The 15,420-nt window shown below is 41.9% G+C and overlaps 1 protein-coding gene across 1 annotated transcript in view; it reads left to right on the forward strand.

Annotated features, from left to right (window-relative positions):
• Window positions 1-484: 484 nt before the first annotated feature.
• Window positions 485-15,420, forward strand: part of LOC121557075 (glucagon receptor-like) — a 31,243-nt gene continuing 16,307 nt past the window's right edge. Inside the window, exon 1 of the mRNA XM_041870954.1 lies at window positions 485-664. The gene's annotated coding sequence lies outside the window, so the exon portion shown is untranslated. The remainder of the gene's footprint in view (window positions 665-15,420) is intronic.

Here is a 15,420-nt window from a genome sequence, read left to right on the forward strand (position 1 = left end):
TTACTACATCCATTTTTTTTATTATAAATGAAATAATGATGTAGACTAAATCCATTGATTCTTGAAGAATATAACTTATAAATGCCCCACGAGTTTAGATAAACTGTCGTACCCCATCAGAAGCCAAACTATAAGCTTGTTGTTCCAATGTTTGTAAACAAAGTATATGTAAACAAACACTGTATAGCCTCAAAACATGGTTAAAACTATAATTTGGATATCATGGATGGTCAGTCCTTGCATCCATAGCTTGGTCTATGAATTTGAGTGTGGTTACATTTCTCCAGGCAAATCCCTTAACCTTTTACCGAAACAGTGGCGGGGATTTCGGAAAACGCTTTGTTATTGTTGCAACTGCGTGAGCGACAGACATCATTTTCCAAGTGTCTAGTGTTTCGCGCGTGTTTCCGAGCGCACAGCTCAGTCGACAGAGAGTGGGCGAGCCGGGTGCTAATTCGGTTCAATTCCCTGCAGTTTGGTTTTAAGCTTCACAAGTATCTCCGTGCTACGGGTGGAGGCGCCTCTGTCCTACAAACCTTATGGATTCCTCTAAAAACCTGTAATTTTGAAATACGCTCTGTATTTGGCGTTGAAAGGCCATTTCATTTGCGCACGGGATCTAGACAATTAACCTTCACTGAAAAAGAAAATGATTCACCGAACGGTAAGATTCTGCTTTCAATATTATTCTCAGTGATAGTGTTTATTACTGTGCTATATTGCGTTGGCAAGTTTGTAGTCTGTATTGATAAGGCCATGCGTGAGGTACTTTTGAGCATGAGTTATCTCAAATTATTATTATTTTTAAGTGGTTTAGCTCAGTGTGAGGCACATAAGCCACTTGCTAATAATTGTGCATCATTTGCCCAATTATGTGTAACATGCTTACCGTTCAGGGTATTCAGGCATCCCGGCGTATGCAATGCTATTTAACATGATCAGAAAGCAGACTTGCGCCTGGAAGAACTACAAAATATATTGATCATTATCACAGTGAAAATTGATTATAAATAGTAGGATATATTATTATTATTAGTAGTAGTAGTGGTAGTAGTAGGCCTAGTGATATTTATATTATTAGAGTAGACTTTATATTTTATATGTTATACTTAGTATTTTATATTGCTGCATGTTATTCGTTTTCTTATTAGGCCTTTTAGTTTTCCTTTCCATTCGTTTTCAAACGCCGGTAAGCCTGTTGTCACATCAATATTATGATAAGTGCTCGAAAGTTGATACTTTGGAAATAACAAGTCATTGTTGTGCGTGCGGCTTCATCTCTGTGCCTTGCGCACAACTAGCGCTCTCTACCCATTACTTTGCTCTTGACAGCTGTAGTTCAGAATGATGGCGCGCTTCTGAAAGATTGGAAGGCGCTAGTCTAGTGTCATTTTATCACTTGGTCAACAGTTTTAAATGTATTGGTAGTTGGGCAAACAGCTGAAATGTCTTTGGTTTGAGGCCCGCGTGGATTTACCTATTTGCTTTCATAGACTGTACACTTATTTGTGTGGCGTGGTGAACAAGGTTTGAATATGGAGAAGGTCTTTCATCCGACAAAGAACGGAAACCTCCGGGACATTTTACGAGAAAGCATATAAAACATTATTACTCTTTTGTTGAGGTTTGAGGTGAGTTCAGGAGTTATTGAACACATGACCACATCAAAAAAACAAATAAGAGTTAATTACATATTTATTTATTTGATGTGTTCGAAACTGGTTAGTCAAGTTATTATAGTAAATAGCTGCAAGTAGTCCTGTCTACAGGTGAATTCTTCTTCAAGAGGCAATGGTGAATTCCTGACAAAAGACAACTGGGCACTGACTTGCATCATTTTGATTAGATTAGTTGTTATGATCACTATGATTTATGTTTAGAGATGTTAGTGTGGAGTAAAGTGTCCATACAGTACATTGCTGATAGGCACTCACAGATTTGGCTGAATTATAATGTTGATGGACTGTTACATTTGTTTCCCTTCGCCCTCTGTTCACCACCCTCCTGTTAGTGGTAGGGGCTTATGCAGCACAAACCGTGGCTTCCATTGTCATGCTGTAACATACAGTACTGTTCATAATTTTTTAGACCAGTGCTGTTTCCTAAACATCATCCCCAAACACAATCACCTCACTACCATTGCCACTTACTGGTAAAGCATGCAAGCAAGATGATAGTACTTTTACAAGCAAGATGATAGTACTTTTACTTTTTCAACATGTGAGAAGAAAGCAGTGGGAAACAGTTCAGAATGGCTCATTGCTTCTTCTTTGGTAGCAGGTTCTGTCAGAAAGTTGTTACATGGAGTGCATATACATTTTTATGGTACTTGGACATCCAGACGTGTTCATATTCACAGAGATCACCACAGGCTACACAGACACACATCAGCTGAGCAACTCACATGCACATATAGTGACTCTCTACACCTGTCTCTCTCAAACACACACCCCCTCTCTCTCTCTCTCTCTCTCTCTCTCTCTCTCTCTCTCTCTCTCTCTCTCTCTCTCTCTCTCTCTCTCTCTCTCTCTCTCTCTCTCTCTCTCTCTCTCTCTCTCTCTCTCTCTCTCTCTCTCTCTGAGAGAGGTGATCACAGATGCCAGCTGTAGTAACAGTCCCGTTATGTTGTTATGTAAAATGAGAGCTCTTTCTGTCGGGTGTGTCAGTGTTAATTGGGGCTGGCACCTAATGGCTCTGTGTGCTCTTCTGTTAGAGGCACAAACAGTTGTGTCATGTGTCTGTCAATGCTCTGGCCCACGCACCTGACACCACTCAGAATGACAGGGTTGTGACATCAGGCACTCCAGTGATGTTGTGCTAAGGGGTTCACTGTTTAGAGCAAAGGAATTTCATACCAGCTGGGGCTTCTGGTTGCTGGGATATGCCACAGCTCTATACTTTACAAGGAGTCCATGAGTACATTACTGTAATGCTTTGGTTGGCCTGGTAAACATCAGTGGCTTGCAACTTGTTTAAAGAGAACCCGCCAGATTAAGTGTCGACGGACACAAAATGGAGGTCTTGAGAAACTAAAACAGTGTTATCTGAATGACAAAATAAAGTGTGTGTGTGTGTGTGTGTGTGTGTGGCATTGCCCTATGGCACATGAATTAAATAGATTTTCATTCTTCCGCTGCCTTTTTGTGTCCTGACCTATTTGTGCTAACAGTGAGCCAAAAGCCCAATATTTATTATTTCATTTAATAGATTTATTAAAATATGTACATGTAAAATGCTTGTTCAAGATTTTCAAGATTATCAAATGGATCTGTCCTTAAATATTATCAATGATCTTCCAAACATGTTCCTAATAATTTGTTTGTGATTTTCCGTAATGAATAGTGTTTTTGTACCGATATCAAGATGGGGAAAAGTCTCAAAGGGAGATTTCCCTTTTATCTTGTTTGCCGTCTTGAAAATACAAGTATACAACACAAGCATGTTGTGGGTGGTTAGTTGATTACTTTCCTAATTTCAATTACACATGCAGTATAACCTTCCATTCAGTCATACCCATGATCTGATCAAGCACTCTGGTCAAATAAATCACATTTGGTCAATGAGGTCAGCATGAATGGGCTGAAGTCTATGGAGTCCCTAAGTCGTACAGAAAGTTGATCATGGCAGGATAAAGGCCAGTAACATAAAGCATCTATGACCATCTTATGAGACACCACCCGGCATAGACAACAAAAAAACAACAAGACAACAGACAACAAAAAAACAGAAAAGTTGCTTTAAACACACAATCCTGTCATTCACTATGGAACGTTCACGTCTCGATTTGAAGGGAATACCTTAACTGGAATGCTATTGTTGCAGGTCTTTCTGTTGGCACTTCTACAGCACATGGGAACCCCACGAACAGTTCTCCCCACTTTTCCATCACCCTCTAACTTAGGTAGACTTCTAAATTGCCTGAGGGGTTTAATTAGTTTCTAATCATCCTCTATTGGGGATGTGCCAAGGCATAGCCCTGCTGCAGCCAGGCTGAAGGTAAACAGCGCATAGAGCTTTTCTTATCTGTTTTGTGTAGAGAGGGAATCTGAGGTATTAGTGAAAATATGAGATCTGAATCTCTTTACCCTATTAAGGATGATATTGGGATGTAAAGCAACACACACAGTTCCAGAAGTCCAAGCTTGGGTTTATAAGCTACAGAGTTCTCATGAATGCACTGTCTTTTACAACCTCTTTTCTTGCCGCATCTTGTTCATGTTAGATTCTTCTTTGATATGAGTCTTTGGTCTTGACAGAGTAGGTGAATTCCTGTGTGTGTTTACAGTAGGTAGGCTATTGCTATTGCAAGGAAACATTTCTTCTCATGTTTACTCAGTCCTCCATATTTCACATTTGAATTTACTGATATATGGTTTCGACAGCCTAAGTTACTCCCAGGGAATGTCTGCTTAATGATTGATTAACTGTCTTGCCAAGTCATGGCTGTCATGTCATGTGTTTAATTACTAATTAAAAGGACTAAGGCTCCACTTATGAGGAAATGGGAAACATTTGCCTATCATCAAGCATTCAGGACAGAGAAAAATAAACAGGGGAATTTAATGACGCCTTCCTCTTTTATTTGGCAATGTGGTTGCCTCATGATTTATCAGGGAAAGATCGTAATGTAACCTATCTGTTATGAGATGTCAGACATTGCTATTGTTTGTTTTATCGTTATTGTGTGTGTGTGTGTTGTGTGTTGTGTGTGTGTGTGTTGTGTGTGTGTTGTGTGTTGTGTGTGTTGTGTGTGTGCATAATAATAATAATATATTTAATTTGTATAGCGCTTTTAATTACAGAGTTATCTGAAAGCTCTACTGAGTTTTTTTAATACAATTATATATCATTAAAACAACATACATTTAGAATCAAGGCAGGTAAAATAGCGATAGTGGGCCAGGTGCTAAATACATTTTAGATTGGGACTTTAAAAAATACAGTCTGTTGAAGTGGGTTTTAAGGCCCATTTTAAACGTTCCAAGTGATGGAGCGGCTCTCAGATGGTCAGGAAGCGCATTCCATGGGCAAGGGGCAAGGGAGCACAAGGCTCGGTCCCCCATAGTTTGGAGACATTTCTTGGGGACTTGAAGCAGTAGGGAGTGGTTGGAGTGGAGAGTGCGAGATGCCTCGCTGATTGAGATGAGGTCGCTGATGTAGGTGGGCCTCAATCCATCAAGGCTTTAAATACAGGCATGAGGTCAGGACCCTAGCAGCACTCTTCTGGATTAGTTGGAGCCTCTGTAGTGATTTGGCTTGGAGGCCCACTACAGCACATTGCCGTGGTCGATCCGAGAGAAGATAAAGGTGTGGATCAGTTTCTCTGCATCTGGCTGGGAGAGTGATGGTATGACCCTGGCAATGTTTTTAAGATGGAGAAATTCTGTTTTACATTTTTGTTTTATGTCGGCATCGATTGACAGAGAAGGATCAAACTTGACTCCTAAGTTGGAGATGACAGAGGACATGTGGATGGCTTGGCCGCTGATTGTAGGGCAGATGTTTTCAGCACTGGTGACCTGCTTGGGTGTCCCAATAAGCATAGCCTCAGTCTTGCTACTGTTCAACTGGAGGAAGCTCTCTTTCATCCATACCAAATGCAGCCAGCTAGCTAACATAGTATCCTTCTGTTTGAGCCTGGTGTTTGTGCAACTAAACTAGCCAGCTGCATTTGCTAGCTAAGTAAGTGAAACTGAAAGTGAAAAAAAATCTCTCTCTCTCTTTCTCTCTCTCTCTCTCTCGCTCTTGCTTCTCCTTCATTTTTGAATAAATTAATTTGTTGAAAACTGTTCCACTATTGTCTTTCTCTCTCTTTGTCAACTACTCACCACATTTTATGCACTGCCGTGCTAGCTAGCTGTAGCTTATGCTTTCAGTACTAGATTAATTCTCTGATCCTTTGATTGGGTGGACAACATGTCAGTTTATGCTGCAAGAGCTCTGATAGGTTGGAGGACGTCCTCCGGAAGTTGTCATAATTACTGTGTAAGTCTATGGAAGGGGGTGAGAACCAAGAGCCTCCTAGGTTTTGTATTGAAGTCAATGTACCAAGAGGAGGACGGAAGCTAGCTGTCCTCTGGCTACACCATGGTGCTACCCTACAGAGTGCTGTTGAGGCTACTATAGACCTTCATTGCAAAACAGTGTGTTTTAATCAATTATTTGGTGACGTGAATGTATTAAGTATAGTTTTGTCTAAAAAGGATAACTTTTTCAATGTTTTACTATTTTTATTTTTATGAAATTCAGTGAGGAGGACACACCTCTGAGGAGCCTCCACTGGTGCACAGGATATACATAAGATGTAAGGAGAGTTGTATCTTTGGCCATCTTTGTATATATTCTCTTGGAATGTTATCAGCCCTGGTGAACTTTGTATGGAGACATGTTTTATAAAAGCAGGCAGAGAGGAATCTGTGTATCATAGTCCAGTTCTCTGTAAACCTACAACCTCTGGTGTCTTGCCATCAGTGCTCCTTCTGTGTAGTTGAAATTGTAATTGAATCACCCTTTCCTCTTTGGCAGTGGGTTGTATCATGATTTATCAGGAAAATAATATAAAGTAGCCTCAATCTATTATGTCATGCACACATACAATAATGATAAAACACAATGTTTGACATCTCATTATTAGGGCCAGGAGTTTTGGGGCACCTTTTGAGGCACTGTGCTTTTACCGGTATTTCCAGCAATGTCCACTAGTGTTGCTGCAGGTAAGAAATCCTAGGAAATGTTCTGTAATTGACACAATCAGTTAATCAATGTATGGTTGTGCGTGTGTGTTCAGTGTGGGGATTGCACATAACCTATTATTTTGCAGGGAATACTATTTGTAGGTCAGTGATTCTACTTCTCAATTTGCTCAAGCTGATCCTCTCCAACGGACTCAGAAGTTGTCGCAAAAAAATAGGTCAATTTGGGGCAGTTAAAGGGGAGAGTCAATGAAACCAACAATGGAAGTATATTGGAGCAAATTCTGGGGTTAATCCCAACCGGGACTCGAACCCAGGTCCAGTAACTGTCAAGCCAACACCTTAACCATTACAGAACATTTTCTAGGATTTCCTAGCAACACTAGTGGACAATCCTGGAAATACCGGTAAAAGCACAATGCCTCAAAAGTGTCCCAAAACACATGGCCCAAATTTTGAGATGTCAGACATTGTGTTTTATCATTATTGTGTGCTTGGGTGGGTGCGTGCGTGTGCTGGCTGGCGTGCCTGTGCAAATCTGTATGCATGTCTTTGCCCATTTCTGTGTACTTTGCCATACAGTATACCGGTATGTGTGCGTAAACAGTGCCATGTGGAAATTACAGCTCTCTCTCTGAAGTAAAAATCACTCAGTGGTTACTATGTGGATCCCCCCATCCCTCCCTCCCCTCCTCTACACAACAACATGATTGGAAGATGGATGTCACACAGTGAGAGGGGCCAACGGGTCCACAGCTTCTTGTGACCTTCCTCTGCTCATCAGAGCTCTGATCTGCCTCAGAGATACTACAGCAGCAGGAAGTCAAACACAATTCATCTCCTCTTCCCTTGCTGGCTATGGTACTGAATCTGAATTTGAAAAGGCATTAATCAGTCTTATCGCTGTAGCTTACATCATCCATGCACCACACATTCCATTTTTTGAAATATGCTGCCTATATGTCAAAAGTGCTAATGCATGGAGAATGTTTAATTATTCCCCGCTACCTGTGTCTACAGCAGTGTAAAGTGAGCAGTGGGTTATGCTGGCTCGCCCCAGCTTGCCGTACCTAGACAGCCTCTTTCTGTCTGAAACGGATTGGATCAGGTCCCACCCGTCCATTCTCCTAATTATGCACAAAAGCTAAAATCCCCAGTTCTAATCTTTCCCCCGTTTGAAGCTGCCGCACTTCCAGACCTTGGTTAGTGTTATTTTAGTTACAGTGGGGGGAAAAAGTATTTAGTCAGCCACCAATTGTGCAAGTTCTCCCACTTAAAAAGATGAGAGAGGCCTGTAATTTTCATCATAGGTACACGTCAACTATGACAGACAAAATGAGAGAAAAAAAATCCAGAAAATCACATTGTAGGATTTTTAATGAATTTATTTGCAAATTATGGTGGAAAATAAGTATTTGGTCAATAACAAAAGTTTCTCAATACTTTGTTATATACCCTTTGTTGGCAATGACACAGGTCAAATGTTTTCTGTAAGTCTTCACAAGGTTTTCACACACTGTTGCTGGTATTTTGGCCCATTCCTCCATGCAGATCTCCTCTAGAGCAGTGATGTTTTGGGGCTGTCGCTGGGCAACACGGACTTTCAACTCCCTCCAAAGATTTTCTATGGGGTTGAGATCTGGAGACTGTCTAGGCCACTCCAGGACCTTGAAATGCTTCTTACAAAGCCACTCCTTCGTTGCCCGGGCGGTGTGTTTGGGATCATTGTCATGCTGAAAGACCCAGCCACGTTTCATCTTCAATGCCCTTGCTGATGGAAGGAGGTTTTCACTCAAAATCTCACGATACATGGCCCCATTCATTCTTTCCTTTACACGGATCAGTCGTCCTGGTCCCTTTGCAGAAAACAGCCCCAAAGCATGATGTTTCCACCCCCATGCTTCACAGTAGGTATGGTGTTCTTTGGATGCAACTCAGCATTATTTGTCCTCCAAACACGACGAGTTTAGTTTTTACCAAAAAGTTCTATTTTGGTTTCATCTGACCATATGACATTCTCCCAATCCTCTTCTGGATCATCCAAATGCACTCTAGCAAACTTCAGACGGGCCTGGACATGTACTGGCTTAAGCAGGGGGACACGTCTGGCACTGCAGGATTTGAGTCCTTGGCGGCGTAGTGTGTTACTGATGGTAGGCTTTGTTACTTTGGTCCCAGCTCTCTGCAGGTTATTCACTAGGTCCCCCCGTGTGGTTCTGGGATTTTTGCTCACCGTTCTTGTGATCATTTTGACCCCACGGGGTGAGATCTTGCGTGGAGCCCCAGATCGAGGGAGATTATCAGTGGTCTTGTATGTCTTCCATTTCCTAATAATTGCTCACACAGTTGATTTCTTCAAACCAAGCTGCTTACCTATTGCATATTCAGTCTTCCCAGCCTGGTGCAGGTCTACAATTTTGTTTCTGGTGTCCTTTGACAGCTCTTTGGTCTTGGCCATAGTGGAGTTTGGAGTGTGACTGTTTGAGGTTGTGGGCAGGTGTATTTTATACTGATAACAAGTTCAAACAGGTGCCATTAATACAGGTAACGAGTGTAGGACAGAGGAGCCTCTTAAAGAAGAAGTTACAGGTCTGTGAGAGCCAGAAATCTTGCTTCTTTGTAGGTGACCATATACTTATTTTCCACCATAATTTGCAAATAAATTCATAAAAAATCCTACAATGTGATTTTCTGGAATTTTTTTTCTCAATTTGTCTGTCATAGTTGACGTGTAACTATGATGAAAATTACAGGCCTCTCTCATCTTTTTAAGTGGGAGAACTTGCACAATTGGTGGCTGACTAAATACTTTTTTTCCCCACTGTATATATTTTGTAGTATTTACAAGTATTTTTTTATATTTTCAAAAACTAATTTAGAGGGTAGATCAGCTTTAATATTGCAGATAGATTGTAGCTTCCATCAATGTAATTGTCTGCATCACTTCCAATCCCCCATATATTGTTTTGCAAATATATATATATATATATATATATATATATATATATATATATATATATATATATATATATATATATCACTGCTCAAAAAAATTAAGGGAACACTAAAATAACACATCCTAGATCTGAATGAATGAAATAATCTTATTAAATACTATTTTCTTTACATAGTTGAATGTGCTGACAACAAAATCACACAAAAATGATCAATGGAAATCAAATTTATCAACCCATGGAGGTCTGGATTTGGAGTCACCCTCAAAATTAAAGTGGAAAACCACACTACAGGCTGATCCAACTTTGATGTAATGTCCTTAAAACAAGTCAAAATGAGGCTCAGTAGTGTGTGTGGCCTCCACGTGCCTGTATGACCTCCCTACAACGCCTGGACAGTCTGTGGTGGATGGAGCGAGACATGATGTCCCAGATGTGCTCAATTGGATTCAGGTCTGGGGAACGGGCGGGCCAGTCCATAGCATCAATGCCTTCCTCTTGCAGGAACTGCTGACACACTCCAGCCACATGAGGTCTAGAATTGTCTTGCATTAGGAGGAACCCAGGGCCAACCGCACCAGCATATGGTCTCACAAGGGGTCTGAGGATCTCATTACATTTACATTTTAGTCATTTAGCAGACGCTCTTATCCAGAGCGACTTACAGTTAGTGAATACATATATATATTTTTTTATACTGGCCCCCGTGGGAATCGAACCCACAACCCTGGCGTTGCAAACGCCATGCTCTATCAACTGAGCTACATCCCTGCCGGCCATTCCCTCCCCTACCCTGGACGACGCTGGGCCAATTGTGCGCCGCCCATGAGTCTCCCGGTCGCGGCCGGCTGCGACAGAGCCTGGATTCGAAACAGGATCTCTAGTGGCACAGTTAGCACTGCGATACAGTGCCTTAGACCACTGCGCCACTCAGGCAGTCAGGCTACCTCTGGCGAGCACATGGAGGGCTGTGCGGCCCCCCAAAGAAATGCCACCCCACACCATGACTGACCCACCGCCAAACCGGTCATGCTGGAGGATGTTGCAGGCAGCAGAATGTTCTCCACGGTTTCTCCAGACTCTGTCACGTCTGTCACGTGCTCAGTGTGAACCTGCTTTCATCTGTGAAGAGCACAGGGCGCCAGTGGCGAATTTGCCAATCTTGTTGTTCTCTGGCAAATGCCAAACGTCCTGCACGGTGTTGGGCTGTAAGCACAACCCCCACCTGTGGACGTCGGGCCCTCATACCACCCTCATGGAGGCTGTTTCTGACCGTTTGAGCAGACACATGCACATTTGTGGCCTGCTGGAGGTCATTTTGCAGGGCTCTGGCAGTGCTCCTCCTGCTCCTCCTTGCACAAAGGCGGAGGTAGCAGTCCTGCTGCTGGGTTGTTGCCCTCCTACGGCCTCCTCCACGTCTCCTGATGTACTGGCCTGTCTCCTGGTAGCGCCTCCATGCTCTGGACACTACGCTGACAGACACAGCAAACCTTCTTGCCACAGCTCGCATTGATGTGCCATCCTGGATGAGCTGCACTACCTGAGCCACTTGTGTGGGTTGTAGACTCCGTCTCATGCTACCACTAGAGTGAAAGCACCGCCAGCATTCAAAAGTGACCAAAACATCAGCCAGGAAGCATAGGAACTGAGAAGTGGTCTGTGGTCACCACCTGCAAAACCAGTCCTTTATTGGGGGTGTCTTGCTAATTGCCTATAATTTCCACCTGTTGTCTATTCCATTTGCACAACAGCATGTGAAATGTATTGTCAATCAGTGTTGCTTCCTAAGTGGATAGTTTGATTTCACAGAAGTGTGATTGACTTGGAGTTACATTGTGTTGTTTAAGTGTTCCCTTTATTTTTTTGAGCAGTGTACATACATACATACAGTGCCTTGCAAAAGTATTCATCCCCCTTGGCATTTTTCCTATTTTGTTGCATTACAACCTGTAATTTAAATTGATTTTTATTTGGATTTCATGTAATGGACATACACAAAATAGTCCAAATTGGTGAAGTGAAATGAAAAAAATAACCAGTTTCAAAAAATTCGAAAAAATTAATAACGGAAACGGTGTGCATGCATATATATTCATCCCCTTTACTATGAAGCCCCTAAAGAAGATCTGGTGCAACCAATTACCATCAGAAGTCACATAATCAGTTAAATAAAGTCTGATCTGTCACATGATCTCAGTATATATACACCTGTTCTGAAAGGCCCCAGAGTCTGCAACACCGCTAAGCAAGAGGCACCACCAAGCAAGTGGCACCATGAAGACCAAGGAGCTCTCCAAACAGGTCAGGGACAAAGTTATGGAGAAGTACAGATCAGGGTTGGGTTATAAAAAAACATCCCACAGAGCACCATTAAATCCATTATTAAAAAATGGAAAGAATATGGCACCACAACAAACCTGCCAAGAGAGGGCCGCCCCCCAAAACTCACGGACCAGGCAAGGAGGGCATTAATCAGAGAGGCAACAAAGAGACCAAAGATAACCCTGAAGGAGCTGCAAAGCTCCACAGCGAAGATTGGAGTACCTTCCATAGGACCACTTTAAACTGTACACTCCACAGAGCTGGGCATTATGGAAGAGTGGGCAGAAAAAAGCCATTACTTAAAGAAAGAAATAAGCAAACACGTTTGGTGTTCACCAACAGCCATGTGGGAGACTCCCTAAACATATGGAAGAAGGTACTCTGGTCAGATGAGACTAAAATTGAGCTTTTTGGCCATCAAGGAAAACGCTATGTCTGGCGCAAAGCCAACACCTCTCATCGGCAGGGACTGGGAAACTGGTCAGAACTGAAGGACTTGATGGATGGCGCTAAATACAGGGAAATTCTTGAGGGAACCTGTTTCAGTCTTCCAGAGATTTGAGACTGGGACGGAGGTTCACCTTTCAGCTGGACAATGACCCTAAGCATACTGCTAAAGCAACACTCGAGTGGTTTAAGGGGAAACATTTAAATGTATTGGAATGGCCTAGTCAAAGCCCAGACCTCAATCCAATTGAGAATCTGTGGTATGACTTAAAGATTGCTGTACACCAGCAGAACCCATCCAACTTGAAGGAGCTGGAGCAGTTTTGCCTTGAAGAATGGGAAAAAATCCCAGTGGCTAGATGTGCCAAGCTTATAGAGACATACCCCAAGAGACTTGCAGCTGTAATTGCTGCAAAAGGTGGCTCTACAAAGTATTGACTTTGGGGGGGTGAATAGTTATGCACGCTCAAGGATTCTGTTTTTTTTTTCTTATTTCTTGTTTGTTTCACAATAAAAAATATTTTGCATCTTCAAAGTGGTAGGCATGTTGTGTAAATCAAATGATACAAACCCACCAAAAATCAAATTTTAATTCCAGGTTGTAAGGCAACAAAATAGGAAAAATGCCAAGGGGGGTGAATACTTTCGCAAGCCACTGTAAACTCCATTCGTACTTTATCGAAATCCTTTTCAAAGTCAGCTATGAATAGCAGGCCTGGCTTCCCAGATTTTTCATAGTGTTCTATTGTTTCCAGTACTTGCCTTATATTATCTCCAATTTATCGTCCATGTAAAAAACCTGTCTGATTAGGATGAATAATATCTGACAATACCTTTTTAATTATATGCGCTATACATTTTGCTAGAATTTTTGCATCACAACACTGAAGTGTAAGGGGCCTCCAATTGTTTTAATGGACTGGATCTTTATATTTCCCACTTGTATCCTGGTTAGTGTTATTAACTTTTTCACAGACGATAAGTTGGAGGGGCCACCGAGGGCCACTGGACTGAAATAGCCCTGGTGTTAAGGAGATCCAGTAGCCTAGCTCTGATTCTCTTAAACCTCCTGCCAAAACAGTTTCCCGTTTGACCAGGATGGAGAGGGTCACACGCCATCCACCCTGTTTTAAAAGCATGTCTGCCCTTGATGACAGAAAAACTGTGACAGCACTGGTCTGAGAATCAGTCCCTCTACTGCAAGTTACATGCAACCAGAAGAACCCCTGGCTCATGTGCTTCCTATTACTGTCAGTGATCGGTGAGAGATGCCAGCTTCCATGGCCACAAGTTGAACTGTATTGTAGGAACTTTGGGAAATAGGAAAAACACAATCTAAAAAACTGTGGCGCAGTTTAGATAACACAACTGACTAGATATCCTTATACCTTGGGTTTGGTTGGTGAATTACTTGCACTTTCATTCTCAAAAGACTGTGACTCTACTCTATATCACCAGGCTGGCATTGATACATGAGGTCATTGCCATGGTAAGTAGAGATAAATACAATAAATAAATAACTGTCTAGATCTGTGCACTATAGACATTATATCAGCCAACTCTCCAGGCTGTCATTGATTAATATTACTCCACTTCTTGACAGTCCCATTTTACAGCTTCAACATCTTATTAATCTTCTTATATTTGTGTCTATTTGATTCCAGACAAAGCGCCATTCTGTCCTGAAGCGATATTCTGTTTTTCATTTTCCTCTAATGGATCTAGTCATAGACGCCCTGTGTGTTTTCCGTCACATATGTCATGAAGATGTCATTTGGGCTTAAAATAACATTTGTATCGACTATCCCTGAAAATTGCTCCATTCTGATGTAATATTGCCCACCAGATTCCAAATCACAGAGTGTATGATTCACTCTTTGCAGTGAAGGATCTCTTTAAAGGTGAGCCAAGATGTTTCGCAACGGCATATTCTCTCAGCCTTTTTTTGCGATGTAGTCTTTTATCATTACACATGGCTAAAGTAGGGTGACGGAGGTTTGCCAAAGACACAGGAATAGAATCCATTGTCTCCTTCAAAGCGTGTCGTCAGGTAAAACCTGAGCCAATGTTTGAAGGAACCTTAAACGGAGGACATTTCTCTCATAATTTCATCTGGTGGATTGAAGAGTATAAGTGTTCCTTCACTGGGCCAGGCTTGTCACTGCTGACACAGTACAGGGATGGATTAAACCTACACATGGATTAAACCTACACACAGGTCAGAACATTGCAACCTTATCACACCTCATGAAAGGAGGCATGATAAACATGCCACTAATGATATAAAATACTCTAGATTCTATCACTTTTTGAAAATCACGTGGTACCATGATAAAGAGTGTCTGTACTGTTCTCCATATTCCTCACATCTCACAAACTTTGTCCAAACCTGTTATGGCAGCCCAGGTTGTCTCATGATGCTGCCTCTTACCCGTCTACAATCTGGCGTCAGATGAGTTCGAGTTTGAGTGGTTTCCTGCCAGGTATGACTGGCATTGAGGCAGGTTATCATCACTCCCATCCCATGCCTGCTATTTGCATACTGTAGCTGTACATTCCACCGAGACCCTACAGAAAATACCTCTTTTTGAGATGATAATGCTGTAATTGTTTGCCTAAAACCCCGGCAGCTTCAACGGTAGAATCCCCTGGATGTTTTGTGAGACGAATTCCAATAATGAGATAATTAAATCCTGAATATTCTTGCAGAATGTAAACTCTCATAAAAAGTAACATTTTATTCATTGTGGTGCACTGGAATTGCCCGAGGCCTCACTAATGAGTTGGGTTTTCATTAGGATTCATTAATGTGCAAATATCCCCCACCACATAACGAGCAGGCTCTCACCCAGCAGATGTGCGATCATTTTCTCATATGTTATGATGTAAAATATTGCCTGTTTTGCACAGCCATGGGACCTGTGAGGGGTGGATTAAGGTTCAGTAGCTTGACTGACATGTTGACTTAAACGAAGATGTGTTTATCATGATGAGATGACATGGTA

Source organism: Coregonus clupeaformis, chromosome 5 (assembly GCF_020615455.1).
Source record: "Coregonus clupeaformis isolate EN_2021a chromosome 5, ASM2061545v1, whole genome shotgun sequence".
NCBI classification, from domain to species: Eukaryota; Metazoa; Chordata; class Actinopteri; order Salmoniformes; family Salmonidae; genus Coregonus; species Coregonus clupeaformis.